Here is a 16,855-nt window from a genome sequence, read left to right on the forward strand (position 1 = left end):
GGGATCTGTGCCTCCCAACCCGCCTGATGTCTTTTACCTTCCTAGTCTTTAGTGGATATACCTCAGCGACACTGACCTTCCTCTTGCTTCTCAGGTATGCTATGATCTCTCCTTCTTGGAGCTCTGTTTGTGATCTGTGGCTGATCTAGACATTTCTGCATCAGCCCTGCGGCAGGGTCTTCCTGCACCTCTCCAAGGCTGCTCATTTCACCTTCTATGACCCTCCCATTTGGCCTTTTGAGTAGCACATTTTTTTCCTCTGGGATTTTGCTTATTTCTCTATTTGTCTGTTATTTTTCTTCTCTGGCTGGAATGTGAGCTTTGTGAGGACCAGGGCCCAGGAATCACCCTGTCTTAGCCCCTAATAGGCACTTAATAGGGGATCACTTAATACTTGATTGGCTAAATGCATATTGAAAATAACCATCATAATGTAATATCCCACTTATTGAGCATTTTGAAAGTGTCAGGCAATGTTCAAAGTACTTTACACACATTATCCCATTTAATCTCTTCAACAGCCCTATTACATAGATACCAATACTCATCTCTGTTTTATAGATGAGGAAATTGAAGTTCATGGTGTTTTGTGACTTGGTCAAAGCCCACTGCCCACTGTGGCTTGGCAATAGTGGGAAAGGCCCAGGGAAGGAGTATTGGAAGGGTATTGTTTAGATGGGCCAACTGAAAAGTCTGTGTGGCTTCTTCTGAGGGAAGTAAGTCTCTGCATTGCCAGTGTTTGCAGAGGAGCTCACATTTCTAACATGAGGGGGCAAAACGTCCTGGGTGTAGAATCTGGGGCAGAGAGGGCATTGGGCTGTGAGTCAGGATCCTGCGTTTGCATCTTTGGAGAGCCTCTGACTTGCTGTGTTACCTCCAACAAATCTCATACCCTCAGGTTCTTCAGAAGAAAGGTGAGGAGAGAGACTCAGAACATTTCAAAGATTTCTTCCAGGAACTAACTACATGTGTGGACACGGAAGGGGAGGAGGGAATCATCATAAGAAACTAGGAGCACTCTGGCCAGCCGCCACCTGGTGTCCAGGAACCTCAGCTGTAGCATCTAGGGAGGCAGGTCTCGTGGCTGTCCCTGCGCCCCTCCACTGACAAGGACTCACCAGCTCACAGAACATTTTCCACTCAGTCATGGCCATTTAAAGACATTTATAGAGCTCTGCACACTTCCTTTTGGAGGCCATGCCCTACTGACTAATAAACACATTGCAATTTATGTACATTTCAGAGAACATATAATTTGTATATGGCTACTTAAATATAATGAGCTGCCACTGACCAGCTGGTGGATGTTCAATTGAACATTTATTACTTGGAATTTTGTGGATTTCTTGTTACACATTAGGTCTAGTACTTTGTGTGTATGTGAGTTTGCAAACATCTTTGCAGGGCTCCTAAAAAGTTCTAAGGCCCAGAGAACAAGCCTAAGGCCCTTTTTCCAGGCAGCCCTCCAGAGCTGCTTGTCCTCCTGTCTTTACTTTTCTACACTAAATGGTCCTTCAGTCCTCAAAGTGAACCCATTTCCAGCATCATCACTACCACCATCCTCATCACCAGAACCATCATCCCACCACCACCGTCAGTGGCAGCTGCAGCCACACGAACTGGCCATCAGAGCTGCTCCTGAATACACTATCTCTTCCTTCCTCTCTGTTCTGTCCCCCAACCTCATTCCATGATGGTTTTGCCCTTCCAGCAAGGTGCAACTTGCTCTTACAGGTAAAAGTTCTGCAGCCAGATGGGTCACCTTAAAGATAACAGCAGTGAACAACTAACATATGCCAGGAACATTTATACCTGTTGGTTATCTTATGTCACCTCTGCCTTCTGAGAAAATCCAAGCCCATGCAGTGCCCTACAAAGCTCTGGGTGATCCATGTGGCTCCTGGAGAACTTTCTAATATGAATCCAAACTTCTCTTACTTCTCTTCCCCTCACCAGATCAACCTTCAGTTCCCCAAAGCATTGTCCTATCCCCTCCCAGGCCTCTCAGCAGAAGTTGGACCCTGGCTATACGTTCTTGTCCTTCTGTGCTTCTGGCATAGGATTTACCATATCTGTCATTAACATCACACGTGCCATTCTTCTTTTTCTTTTGGCCCCTAATAGTCAAGTATAAGCTCTGTGGGGGCAGACCCATGTCTGTTTGGCCACCACTGCATCCAGATAAGGCCCTGTAAGCATTATTACAGGCCCAGTCCAGATAGGGCTTGACAAAGCAAATCATAGGCCAACCTAGACAGCTGCCTGGAAGTGGTTTTTGCCAACCTGACATGACTCGTCTTTGGCCAGTGGTAGGGATGCGGATTAGGCTAAAATCTTAGTTGTGCAGATTCTCTAAGGGTCTCCTGTGGGTCATGGATCTTAGGAGTTCTACTCCAGGCAGGTGGCTGCATTTGCAGCCTGGCTGTTGCAGTGTTCTTAGGCACACTGTGGGCCCAGAGAGAAAATGGGGGTGCAAGGGGAGTAGGGGAAGGGGTTGTAGGATCTCTGAATCATCTACTAGTAACACTGGAGACAAAAAATAACCCAGTATTCACTGAGTGTGTGGGACCCATCCACATTCCAGATGGATGGCCAGGCTGCTTCTCCTTGATTACCTCCAAAGACGGAGAAGTCATTTCCATTCAATAACATGCCTCAAAATTTTTGGACAGCAAAGAAGAAACTAATGTCCACAGGCTGAATTCAGTCTACTGAAGTGTGCTGCTGGGTTCAAATGATGTGTTTTTTAAAAGTGTCAACATTTAATAATTAGAGATTTCATGTATAAATAAAAATCTAGATTTCCATTTACTCTTGAAACACTGTCCTAACTCACATTCCCACCTGCCCCCTTTGGGTTAGAGGCTGGTGCTAAGAGCCTGTCTGGCCAGGCATAGGCTCATTAGGCAATGACACTGGGCAGTGATGCCACCTGCCTGGCCTGTAAGGCATCCGAGTTTGTCTCCTTGAGGGAGCTTCCCCTGTGGTTAGTAAAACTCAGGCTGCTCGAAAAAGCAATACCAAGGTACAGAGGCATCTGGTCTTTGAGGTTCTGCTTAGACCCTGAATAGAAAATCAGTGATTCCTTTAGCAGAGTGTTAATGCTTTTTTAAAGTATTAAAAGAAATAGTGCATCCAAATATGACACGTGAACCTTGTTTAGATCCTAATTTGAGCACAGTCATGGTACAAAAGCATCATGAAATAATTGAGAAAATTTGAATTTTTGTCAGATACTAGATTGCTTTAAGGCACTAGAGTTTGTCCTGGAGTTCTGTTAGCTTGTAGCCATGGAAAGGTGGCATGGGCTCATCAGGTAGCAACAACACTGGAATTGTCACAAGCATGGTTGCCATGATGTCTTGGATTTCCTTTAAAATGCTCGTGTGAACAAACAAAAAAGTCTATGTGGTAGTAGGAATGAGAGATGATTGGCAAAATGCTGAAAATTGTGAGGCTGGGAAAGGGGGATGTGGGGCTCCATATTCTCTCTTCTCTACTGCTGTGTCTCTTTGGAACATCTCTGGCAGCTCCCTGGGAAATGAACCACTACAGGAACATTGTCCCACTTTGCCCCATGATTCAGCATCAGGTGGGCCCTGCCCTCCATCTCTCTTCGGCCCTGGGGGATCCCTCTCCTACTTCTCTCCCACCAACCTTGTGGCCTTCTCCCTAAGCTTCTGTGAACACCTTTCACTTCCACTGGAGCACACACTTTAGCCTTGTCACCTCTCAGAATGGCGTCCTGGAACTCTCCTGGCCTAGCTTTCTGGCCTTCCTCCTACCTGTCCCTCACCTGCCCTTCGTTTCTGTCTGCAGGACCTGGATGGAAAAAGCTGTAGTAGGTTCTAATCCCAGTTAAGCAACTTTGCCCAGATGACTTTGTTGGAGACCCAGATTCCCCTCCTGTAAAATGGGAATAATAATTCCAACCTCATAAGGGTACTGAGGGGCTTAGGGGGTGGAGGTCCTTCTAGAACCAACTATTTGGTTACATTCTGGATGCTCCACTTCTCTCTGTGCCTGAGCAATGCTGGGCTCTCCCTGCCTCAGGCTCCCTAACTGCAGGAATGGAAATTACAATAGTCCCCCCATTGTCTGGTGGCCATGAGGGGCCAACAGCAAATGTGTGTCAGGCCCAACACTTAAGACTTTGTCTAGACCCAGTGAGTATAAGCACTGCATGCTCATGACACACAAGCATTGGCACAATGACAGGCCCACATGGGGCACCTGCCTTCCTCCAGCTCCCCACGTGCCTCTGTCTGACCTGTCCCTTCGCCTTCCTGGTCTCCACCCAGCATCCCCAGCTATGTCTATGGCAGCTCCCCCAGTTCCAGGGGACCAAACTGTGCCTTTTCAGCTCCTGATCTAGAGGCCTCATTTTCTGGAGAACTCATTCAGCCTAATTCCAAATATGAAAAAAAGCTGTAGGTGTAACTGTGCTCTTGACAATAGCCAAACGTCAGAAATGACCTTTATACACATATGTTCAAAACTAGAAGAATGGTTAAATTATAATGGAATTATTATAGCTGTTACCATCATATTTTGGAAACTAGGAATAACAAGGGGGGAAATGCTTATATTTAAGTCAGAAAAAAATGTCAGGATTCAAATGGTAGGTAAAGAGAGAATGATTGTAACTATGAACCCCTACCCTATTAACCTACACAGGGGGGAAATAACAATAGAATTTATACCTATCAGGAAAGGCTGGATGGTACTAGTGATTTTCTTTGGATGGTGGTAATGTTATTACTTTTTTGCATATTTTTTTGTTCAAAGGGTTTTACATTGAGAGTTAATTCTACAATGACTAAAAAACAACATGTAAGGTCTGGAATGGTATGTGTGCTATACTCCCTATGTGCATAAAGAAAATCTGGGAGGATACACCACAATAAATTATCACAGTGACCTTCTTTTTTTAGGGGGGTGGCAACTGGGTAGCTGGGGGCTGGGTGGAGTAAGGCCCTTCTCTGTACCCCTTTGTAGACTGTGTCTCTGAACCACAAGAAACTCTTACCTGATCAAAAAGTAATAGAAAAAAACAGTACCCTCCATCCGTCTTTAGAGGAAGACAGTGTTGTCCCAAACAGACCTTGTAGCTATTTGTTAAAGGTACTACTTTAAGAAAAGGAATCTGTACTGGAGTTCAGGGCTGAGTCACGTCAGCTGGTGTCTCTACTGTGACGGAGAGGGGCCATGGAGGGCAGGGCTTCTGAAGAGCCTAAGAAGGCCCCAGATCCCTCTCTCTCCCCGAAAGAGCCTCCCTTGAGACTGATACTCCCAAGAACACATCATTGGGTACTGCAGGGTAAGGGCTCCCTCTGGCCTAGCGTCCGGGCACCAGGGCAGAGGAAGGACCCCAGGTTCTAGGACCTCAGGGCCCAGGCAGACACTTGAAAGGAAGTAAGTTGTGCATGCACTGGCCATGTCTGTACCTGCTATAGGGGGATGTGGTTGCTCATAGAGGGAGCAGCCATGACACAGCTGCAGCTACTACAAGTAAGATGCCAGCAGATCTCCACATTCTCCAAGAGAAGATGGAAATCTGGAAGTTAAGTGCAACCTTCCAGCTTTAAAATGAAATTTTAACTTCTCAATGAAAATCCTTATTTTAAAATTTTGGCTCATTTCTTAAAAACAAAAACAAAACACCTTATGGGCTCTGCAGAAGTCCTCTGCCAGTCAGTCCTGGTGTTCTTGGAGAGCTAGGTCAGCTCCCAGGAAAGGATTCCCTTCTTCCTTTTCTGACCACTCTCCCCAGATTTGCTTTGAGAACTTTGTCCCCAGTTGGCATCACACTCATTGGCCAATTGCTTGGGGGGTAGTCCACCTCCCTCTTGTTTGAAAATTGGGCTGACACCCACCATGGAGTAAGGAGTGAGCACCTGGGTCTGGAAGCCTCACTCAGGGGTTAGCTTGCAGCTAGAACCCCTTTGCTGGGCTCCAATGGTCCTCCAACCCCAAGCATGGCTGTCCCCTCCAGCCTCAGTTTCCCGTCACATCACACCCTCTGTGCTCCAGGCATCTGGAGAGGCTCACTGTTTCTTTAGCTGTCTTTAATGCTCACACTTCTGTGCCTTTGCACACCCAGATCCCTGGGTCAGGACCTCCCTTTCCTGCCACCTCTATCCCTGTCTCCAGCCACCTGGAAAATGCTATGCTCAAATGCCAACCCCCACAGCCCCTGTGCCTCCTCGGCTGCCACAGGAGGCTGACATCTGCTGTTCTGTGCTGTTCATTACTAAGCCTCCTTCCCTTCCTTCCACCCATTCCCCCTTTGGATGATTTTACCTCCAAACAGCTTTTGAAGCTGTTTCCTTCTCTCCTTCTTCACTATTCTGACTTCATCCCTGCTCAGGATAATGACAAGCACCACGGAATCCTGATTAGGTCCCTGGTCTCCTGCTCTCTCCTCAGCCCCACCCTCCTCTGTACTGTCTGCAGAAAAGGCACTTTACAAAATGCAGACCTGCTTGCCTCTATCCTCCACTTAAAATCCTTCTGTGGCTCCTGTAGCCTACAGGACAAAGCCCAAAGGGTACTGAGGACTTTTCAAAGTCTGTGCCATTGTATTAACTCCCCTCTTACCTCCTCCCATTGCCCTAGGGCCTCAGGTAAAATGTAATCATTCTGAATGCCCTGAGCACACCTGGAGGGTTTGCAGCTGCATGTCTCTGCACAGGCTCATTCCCCACCTGGAAAACCCAAACACTGTCCACCTGCTGCATTCCTATTCACCTCCAAACCCAGCCTGAAAACCCTTCCTTGATGTCCCAGGGCATGAGGGTACTTAAGTCACTGAGGTCCACACACAGCTGAGGGTCAATCTGTCCCACAGCAGTATCATTTGTTGGTCACACATCTGCCTTCCTCACTCCACTGGAATCCTTTGGCAGCATCAGATTTATCCATCTCTGTATCCTTAGCACATTGCTGAGGGCTAGGTATAAGCAGGGTGTTGAGAATTGTTTGTTGAATGACTAAATAAGTGATTAAATAGTTCTGCTGCTCAGAGAAGGTTTGGCAATTAGATTATCCTCCCAGAAGAAGTAGATAATTCTGGAGTGGAAAACGTCCAAGGTGTCCAGTACTTTCTGGAGTTGGAGGTGTTTACAATCCTTCCTCCTATTCCTAGAGGCTGGGCACTGAGTCAAAGCTGCCACAAGCTCCTGGAGACTGTCCCCATGGGGCTAGTGACAATCAGCCATGCTGCCCGCATCGGTTCATGACCAACTTGGCTCCAGCCACCCTTCTCCGACTGTAATAGTGCCAGGTCTGTGCCCTCCTGATAGTGCCATCACATGGCATCAGAGAAGGGTAGAGTTGGAAAGGCCTTTTGAGATCATCCAGTCCTACTTCCTCCAGTTTTCAGATAAAGCCCTGAGGCCCAGAGAGGGGAAGCGGCTTGCCCAGAGTCCCACAGTGAGAGAAGGTGTAATCATACCTGGAGATCTTCGGGATCTTATCAGACAGGGAAGAAATGATTACAAGAAACCATGAGGTATGCTAGCGAGGGCCTGGGGGAGGTCCTTAAGACTGAGAGGACAGAAAAGGCTTTTCTGGGGCTGAACCCCCAGCTGCTATGCAAATGGTGAGGTGAGGCAGGAAACTCCAAGTACAAAGGATGGGAATGAACTTGCCTCTTTGAGGCCTTGGCCTGGGCAGAGCAAGTGAGGAGTGATGTAGTCAAAGGCTCTGTGGAGTGTGCATTTTGGTCCAAGTAAGGGAATGATGCAGGAAGTTTAAAGAGGACTTTGATCTGAATAGACAGCTCTCCAAAGAGGGGACATGAATGGCCAACAAGCATAAGGGAGGATGTTCAAATTCATTAGCCATCAGGGAAATGCAAATCAAAACCACTGCGATACCACTTTACACCCACAGCTAGAATCCAAAAGACATAGGATAAGCTTTGGTGAGGATGTGGAGAAACTGGAACCCTCATATACTGTTGTTAGGAACGTAAAATGGCGCAATCTCTTTGGAAAATAACTTAGCAGTTCCTCAAAAGGTATAGCATTTCCAGATAGCCTACTAATTCTACTTCAAGGTATATATCCAGGAGAAATGAAAACACATGTCCACACAAAATACCATACACAAATGTTTACAGCAGCGTTACTCATAATAGCCAAAACGAAGAAATGATGCCTATCAACTGATGAGTGGATAAATAAAATGTGATATATCCACAAAGTGAAATGTTATGCAGCCATAAAAATAATGTTAGCCATGAAGTACTAACACATGCCACAACATGGATAAACCGTAAAGACATGCCAGGTGGAAGAAGATAGACACAAAACATATTGTATGATTCCATTTATATGCCATGTCTAGAATAGGCAAATCTATAGAGGCAAAAGTAGATTTGTGGTTGCCAAGCCTTGGGCGGGAATGAGGAATAGATGGGGGTAACTGCTAATGTGCACAAGTTACTGTTTGGGGTGATTAAAGTATTCTGAAATTAGAGCATGGTGATGGCTGCCCAACTCTGTGTGGCTGTACTAAAACCATTGACTCGTACAGTTTTTAAAGTATGGGAATTATATCTTTATAAAGACTTTATGTTTAAAAAATAAATGAATTTTTTAAAAAATAGAAAGAATAAAGCTTTTATGTTTTAAAAAAAGTACTCCCTGGTTCCTGGGGCTGGGGGAAAGCAAAGAGGCCAGGTGGCCAATAACGGAACCACAGGCTCAAAGTCCCCAGCACACAGGAGGCATCTGGTGCATACCTGTGGTGCTGTGCACCAGCTGATCCCTGCAAAGGAATGCCCTTCTCTTCCCATCAATAGCTTCTCAACCTCAGCAGCATGGACGTTTCAGACAGAATAATTCTTCCCTGTGGGGGGGCTTTCCTATGAAGGCTGGGATGTCCAGCAGCATCACTATTCTCTACCCACTACCAGCACACTCTGCCCAAGTTGTGACAATCGAAAATGTCTCCAGTCACTGACAAATGTCTTGGGGGGGGGGTGCGGATTGTCCCCAGGTGAGAACCACTGTTGTAACTGCCCTTGCTCAGCTGGTAAATTCCAGCTTATCCTTCCTAATCCATTTCAAATATCATCTCCTTTGGACAGTCTATATCCTCTGAGGTCCCAGTTTCCTAAACACCTCCTCATAGAAGCCTTAAGGACAATGCTTACACACTGCTGTCTCCCCACCCTACCATCTGTGAGCTCCCTACGGTTCTAGTGCAAGCCCTCGCACTTTGGAGGACCTTGTTGAGCCATCTCTTCACTGGCACAGTGCAGGGACACACTGCTTCTCACAGGGTCTCTGTGATATCTGCTTCCATGTTGGCTCATTGAGTCTGTCAACCTCTGGGACTCTGGCTAGGAGTGTAGGGTTTAGGCGGCCTAGGCTGAATCTTGTGTGACATTGGGCAAGTGGCTGAATGCATCTGACTCTTGGTTTCCCCTCTGAAAAGGAGTATCATAGGGTTATCATGAGCACATAGTAAAAACACGACACATGTCAGATATTACTGGTATTCATAATTTTGTATTCCTTCTTTATTTTAAGGCTCCTACTAGGCCTCAATGCAGAGTTGCCCCTATCACTGACAAGCTTGCATATACCATCCCTGTCCCAGGTGCTGGCAAAGAAGAGGTAGGGGTGAGTAGATTATATTGTTTCCATATTCAAGGAACCGTGGGGAAGGACCCTACCTGTAAACTGTGGGGTCCCAGATGATCTGGTTTGAATAGAATCTTAAAGGATAAGTAGGATGAGGTTGCTAAGCAAAGGAGGGTATTGCAGGCAAGAGAAATTCCGAATGCAAATGTTGGAGGTGGGCAAGAACATAGTTAATTCAGCCAGCTGGATGTAGAGTGTTGTGGGTGGACTAGCAGAAGGTGGGTGGGGTGGGGGTACTGGAGGCAAAGAGACTGGTCAAAGACTAGACCAAGATAAGCCATATAGGCTGATCCAAGGACTTTGAACATGATCCTTTTGGAAACGGGGAGCCTTGGAGTATTTTTGAGAAGGGGAGAAACATTGTTAGTGTCAAATTGATAGAGGAATAAAGGGGAGATAGGAGATAAGAAGATGGTGAAAAATTCAATTTGGCAACCCTGCTGTGCCCTTCAGTCTTTATCGTATGTCTGCAGGCCCTCAGAACCTGGACACTAAATTTAACAAACCATAACGTGCTATCTCTGAATCAGGCACTCCCCTCTCTGCTCTCAGCACTAGAAGCCAGGCAGTTCTATGTGTAGGAATTATTAAAGTATATGCTCATTGCATAAAAGCTGGAAAGTCCAGAAAATGTAGCATTAAGGAACAAATCTCCCATGATCCCATCACCCATGGACAAACATTAATAGTCTTTTTTTTTTGAGACACAGTCTCATTATGTCACCCTCAGTAGAGTGCTGTAGCTCACAGTGACTCTTGGGCTTAAGCAATTCTCTTGCCTTAGCCTCCCAAATAGCTGGGACCACAGGCACCCACCATAATGCCTGGCTATTTTTTGTTTTTGTTGTTGTTGTTGTTGTTGCAGTTTCATTGTTGTTTAGCTGGCCCGGGCCAGATTCAAACCTGCCAGCCTGGGTGTATATGGCCAGTGCCCTACCCACTGAGCTACGGGTGCCGCCCAACATTAACATTCTTTAGCCTATTTCCTTCCAGTCTTTTTTCTAAGCTCTTTCCACAAATTTGGCACCATGCCACAGATAGTCAGTGCATAAACATGTTCCAATTAGTTAAAAACTCTCCATTTTCAATAGTCACATGGCTGTCCCATTACTTATTTGATTCCCTACCGTTGGACATTCAGGCACTTTCTGATTGTTGATGAGTATCTTTGCATTTGAAAGAGCTTTTATTCACATCCCCATCATTTCCTTTGGATGTGCTCTTCTTCTTTTAAAACATTTTTGGCAAAGAAATCTCTGTATCCTGCTGGAATGCCCTTTTCCCTAGAATCAGGGATTTTTTTCCCCATGGCTGAATTAAATCCTCTGGATTGGAACTTAATCCTGTTTCCCCTTCTTTGGGACATCGGTGGAGATGGACCACAGCTGGCCATGTTTTCCTCATGGATGTGTCAGCTGAGAGGGTCAATATTTAGTCATCAGCCTAGGATAGAGAGTGGGAAGTGTCTGTGAACCCAGGGGAATCAGTCTAGGCTGAGATGAATGGAGACAAAATGAAAAGGACAAGGTGATGGAGAAGGAAAAAATGTTGGCAGGGTGGGATGAGTCAGCCTCATACTTGCTTCCTCTGTGGTCCTGAATAGTGACTTCCTTCCTTCCAGACCCCTAGAGAAGTCATTTAAAAGCACCCCAACCCCACTGCCAGACTTCAGGCTTACTTTCTCCAGTGATCATGTAGCAGCTCTTCTTACTACACTTGGAATGAGAAACCAGCGGTGTTCCAGCATGTGTCAGGTGCCAGGCCCTGTGCTCGCAACCTTGCACAGTCATATTTTGGGGCCTGTGTGGTACTGTTGAAAGTAGCCTGGAGTCAGGCAGAGCTGGGTCCAATCCTAGCACAGGTCCTTCCTATGAGTGCAACCACAAGGAAATCACTTACCTCTGTGAGCTTCGGTTTCCTCACCAATTGGGGTTTAATGGTACCAGCCTCCCAGGATTGTGGTGATGATAGCCAGTGTGGTGCATGTGATGTATGGACACACAGACCAGGTGCTTGAGATACATTACTTTCTCAGGATATTCAATTCTCCTGATATCCAGGATCAGAGATGTTAAGGAATGTGACCTATCCAATAGCCTTTGATACACCTTAGTGACAGGGAACTCCTTAGTAAGTAGGAATTTGCAAAGTCCTATTATAAATAAGGAAACTGAGACTCTAAGAAATTAAGCCAGGAGTCATCACAAAACAAAAATTGACAGCTGAGAGACGTTATGTTTTAAGAGAAGCACCAGGCTCAGGATGTTTGTGAGGTAAGCATCTAGTCCACCAGATTCCTTAGGCCCTGCTTCTGCCCATGTGGGCCACCACCCAGCTTTGGCCATTGACTGCCTCTAGGAAAGGAGCTGGGGAGGCCTAGCATTCAACTGACCTCCCTGGAGACAGCCAGGGTCAGGACGCTGGCACACCTGATAGGGTATGACACCACAGCCCACTTTCCTGCCCCACCTCCTAAGCTTCACAACCACCTCAAGGAGACCTTTAGCATGCCCTGTTGCGCGGGGGAAGGAAACTGAGGCTTACATGCTCAAGGTCACTGCCCAAATTAGGACTCTGAACCCAAGCCAATTGCCTGGCTCATCCCGCAGGCGAATCCGTCTCCAAATGCCCCCAGAAAGGACAACCCCCCTCCCCTCCCCCCGGGAGAGCGCTGCTGGGTCCTCAATCCCATGCTCGTCCCAGCCATGGAGCAAGCAGCCCAGGAGGATATAGGCCAGTGGTTCTGGTTCCCTGAGAAACCAGAAGCCCCTCTCCTGCCCCCACCCCAACCCCGGGCCCTCTCCTGGCTTTTCTTTAACAGAAAGTTGCTCCATGCTCCCACAGACACATCGCCCTGAGAAAATGCCACCACCCAAACCCGGGGACAAAACAGGGGCTCTGTCAGCGCAAGTAGACTTTCCAAATCTCTCCCTACACGAGCAGAGGGGACATAAAGCTGACCTCGCCCGCTTCTAGGTTACTGCTGCCAACCCGGCGGCGTCCAGTGCTCGTGACGCCCCCATGGGGCGGGCACGACCCCCGCGGGTCGCAGGGAACCGAACCGAGCCTCAGAGGTGGAGGTTCTTGCCCAAGGTCAGGCACAGCCCGCGATTAGCAGGGTCGGGGCTCGAACCGGGGGTCGGGGCCACGAAGACCGCCGGGGATCCAGAGCAGCCTGCCAGCACCCGCCTGGTCCCCGCACCCGCCTGGGACCCCACCCCCAGCCCAGGCCCCGCGGGGAGGCGGCGGCCGCCGTTACCTGGTGCAGCTGCTGCGGGCGCTGGCTCCGCACCCGGCTCGCCTCGGTCCCGCGCCCGCGCCGGCTGCGCTCCGGGCAGCGATGGAGCGGGCGGCGCGCACGGCCTGCGCCCCACGCCTCGCACCCACTTCCTCGTCTCCGCCCCCGACTCGCTCCTCCTTGCTCTCAACCCTCCTTCCCTTCTCTCTCCAAGTCAGTCTCTTTCCCTCTCCCCACCTCCTCTCTCTCTCTCCCTCTCTCTCCCTCTCTCCCTTCTTTCTCCCTTCTCTCCCCTCTTCTCTCTCTCTCCTCTTTCTCTGCTGCAAAACACACTTACCTTTCCTCTCCCACTCCCTCTCCCACACTCACCCACTTTCTCTTTTCCTTCCCTTTCTCCTAAGCCGTCTTTCCTTCTCTCTGGGATTCGGATACTTCCCCCTTCCTCTTTCTGTCACATGCCCCCTCTTTCTATTTTCCCTAACGCCTTCCCACTCCCCCCCCATTGTAAACCCACTCTTGACCGGGCATCCTGGCCTGAGCCCCAGAGTCCACTTGGGGGACACGGAGTGGAGGGGGAGTCCTCCTTGCTGTGGCCCATGGTTAGCTGCTAGAGGGCCTGCCTTGGGGTGCTGGTGGCACCCCTCACTTTCATTGCCTAGGACTCAGCCATGAATCAGGCTACAAGGTGGGAGAGAACTAGTTTTGAGGGAAATGCCTGAACAATTCTAGGATCTGAAACCTAGAAATAGAGGGCCTGAGGATAAAGGGCACATAGGTAACAATGAGTCCAGGGGTTATTATGCTTTAAAAAATTGCAAAACTTCAAAAAACTCTAGAGTGGATTTGTTCTGGTTGAAAGAAGGGCTGAAGAGAAAGAGAAGGTGGGAGGTGGTCCTTGGGAAAAGTAGCCTCTGGGGTGTGGAGTGTAACGCTCACCTTCTGGATGAGAAAATGAAGGCTCAGGTGGGAAAACTCATTCCTGAATACCAAGGTATGGAGGCTGCTGTGCTAGTCACTCAGACGTCAGTGGAGGGACCCTTAGTGCACCGGATGGCCAGGGCTCAGAGCAGACCTGGCCCAGTATAGGAGAGGAATGGGGTCAGATGCACTGCCCTGATCTCTCTGGGAACCTGATGTGTGGAGGGGGATTTCCACAGAGCTTGGCCAAGGAAAGCAAAGGCGAGAGGGGTCAGCCAGGCACAAATTTCAGACGTATGAGACTGCTGGTTGATACACCAACTTAAGCCATTCTGTCATCATGGCCCAGCTAGGTGCTAGGGGTTGAGATGCACAAACTATGGGGCCGTGGTCCCCTGGTACTCTGAGTCCCCAGCTTCTGGGGAAGCTATTGCTGTGCCATGTGTCCAAGCCACCACCACCTTGGAATGATAAGAGCTTCCTCTCTTACTCACCTGCAAGTCACAAAACAGTTCACGTGATCTCTAAAAAGTGTAAGTCAAATCATGCCTTTCTACTCCCCCACTTCCAGCCCTCCCCATGACTTTCCGTTGTAGTTAAAATAAAACCCAGGCTCCCTGTGGCCAAGAGACCTCATGTGGTTTGCAAGACATACCTCTCTGATCTCATCTCTCATCACTTTTCACTGCTCTCTGTGTGCCTCAACCACTGTGGCTTCCTCCCTGTTACTAGGAACAGGAACATACTACAGGTCATTTGCACCAACTGGTTCCTCTGCCAGGAAAGCTCTTCCCTCTCCCCATGCCTGCTCAAATGGCACCACCTTAGTGCAGCCTCCCTATCTTATTGAAAGCAGTTACCACGTTGCCTTAGTGTTTTTCACAGTATCTTTTTATTGTAATGCACATCACTGTCTAAAGTTATTTTGTCTGTTCATTCATTATATGCTTATTACCTGCTTTCCCTCACCAGTGTATAACCAGGGAGGGAGGGAGACCTTGTCTGTATGGTTCCTGTGCCTCCCCAGAGCCTGCAACAAGTAGAACATAGTAGATGCTCAATAAATGTTCACTGAATGAATGAAACAATGCTATAATGAAGAAGTTTAGAAAAAGGGAAATTTGACCCTGACAAGGGAAAGAGAGGATTCAAAGAGAAAATGACTGTAGAGCCCAATCACAAACGGAAAGCAACATTTCACAAGGTGGAGAAGAGAAGGGCTGTGCAGGCAGAGGAGACAGCACAGAGGAAGGCCTCGTGGTGCAAGGTTGGGCAGGGCTGCAAGTCAGGGATGGGGAGCGTGGATGGCAGAGTGGACATTATACCGTTGTCAGCAGGGCATTGCAGGAGGTTTTTAGGCAGGGGGTGGAATGTCCTAGAGAAAAGAAAGCTCCAGTGACCTTTGTCTCTATGAAGGACCTCTAAGCAGAGGGAACAGATGAGAGACCAGCGCTTGGACCATTTGTAAAAAATAGAATGAGCAGGTTTTTGGCTTTGTGAAGAATTCTTTTTAAAGGGAGAATGGCCTGAGCCTCAGCATCCACTTGTGGGGACATTGAGTGGAGGGGGACTCCTCCTTGCTGTGGCCCATCGTTAGCTGCTGGAGGGCCTGCCTTAGGGTGCTGGTGGCACCCCTCACTTTCATTGCCCAGGACTCAGACATGAGTCAGGCTATAAGGAGGAAGAGAACTAGTTTTGAAGGAAATGCCTGAACAATTCTAGGATCTGAAACCTAGAAATAGAGGGCCTGAAGATAAAGGGCTCATAGGTAACAGGCTCCTACCTTCTTTTTACAGAAGAAAACAGGCTCCGTGGTGGTGGGATTATCATCTATGCACTTCACAGCCTCCCAGAAAGAGGATGATGCATCTGTGACTTGTTCAGCTACTGATGGACTAGTGGAAATCATATGTGTCCCTTTCAAGCAGAGGTTTTAGAGCCAGTGAGTGCCAGTCACATTCCCTTCCTGTCTACCACAGGACTGATGCTGTTCTCAGAGAGGCCGCTCAATCACCAAGGCCCGAGAGTGGAGTCCCAGAAGCCCACCAGACATCCAGTGAACACATGATGTGGGTGAGAGAGAAATTTGTTGCAGGCCATCACAGTTTCTGGAGTCATCTGATCTTGCTAGATAGACACAGTCTCTTGGTCTGCCTTAGTGAGTCAGAGTTTCAGTCAGGCTGGTTCTGACAGTCACTAGCTATGATAGAATTTTCAAAGATGGAGATAACAATTCTGTTCCTTTGCAATGGGGCAGCACCTCCTATCAGGAGGTAGAGTGTATTTCCCTGCTCCTTGAATTTCAGGCTGGCCTTGTGACTTCCTTTGACCAATGGAAACCAGTAGAAGTAATACTGTGCAACTTCTGAGGTGAGGCCTCCAGAGACCTGGCAGCTTCAGCTGTCACCCTCAAGCCCACCATGTTGTAAAGATGTGTGGCCTGAAGGACTACATGGGGGAGATGCTGAGTAGTCCCTCTGGCCTTAACAGCAGACCTGCCAGCTGAATGCAGTCACAGAGGTGAGCTTGGCAGGGCCAGCATAACAACTGCCTGGCTAAGCCAGAGAACAGAGAGAATGATGCAGCCTTGTTTTATGCCAGTGTGTTTTGGCATGGCTTGTTACACAGCAATGAATAACTAGGTAAGTGGCCTCAAGGGAATCAGTTCCTGTCTTAGAGCCCATTTCCTTGACTATATAATAAGCACAATAGTAATGTCTGCTGAAAAGAGTTTGGATGAGGCTCAGATGTTTTAAAGAAGGATATAAAATCTATTTATTGGCTCTACACCCGTAGCTCAGTGAGTAGGGCACCAGCCACATACACTGAGGCTGGTGGGTTCAAGCCTGGCCCAGGTCTGCTAAACAACAATGACAACTGCAACCAAAAAATAGCTGGGCATTGTGGCAAGCACCTATAGTCCCAGCTACCCAGGAGGCTGAGGCAAGAGAATCACTTAAGCCCAAGAGGTTGCTGTGAGCTGTGATGCCACAGCACTCTACCAAGGGTGACATAGTGATACTGTCTGAAAGCAAATAAATAA

The sequence above is a fragment of the Otolemur garnettii genome, unplaced genomic scaffold, assembly GCF_000181295.1.
Source record: "Otolemur garnettii isolate 467f Iridium unplaced genomic scaffold, OtoGar3 scaffold00003, whole genome shotgun sequence".
Classification (NCBI taxonomy): domain Eukaryota; kingdom Metazoa; phylum Chordata; class Mammalia; order Primates; family Galagidae; genus Otolemur; species Otolemur garnettii.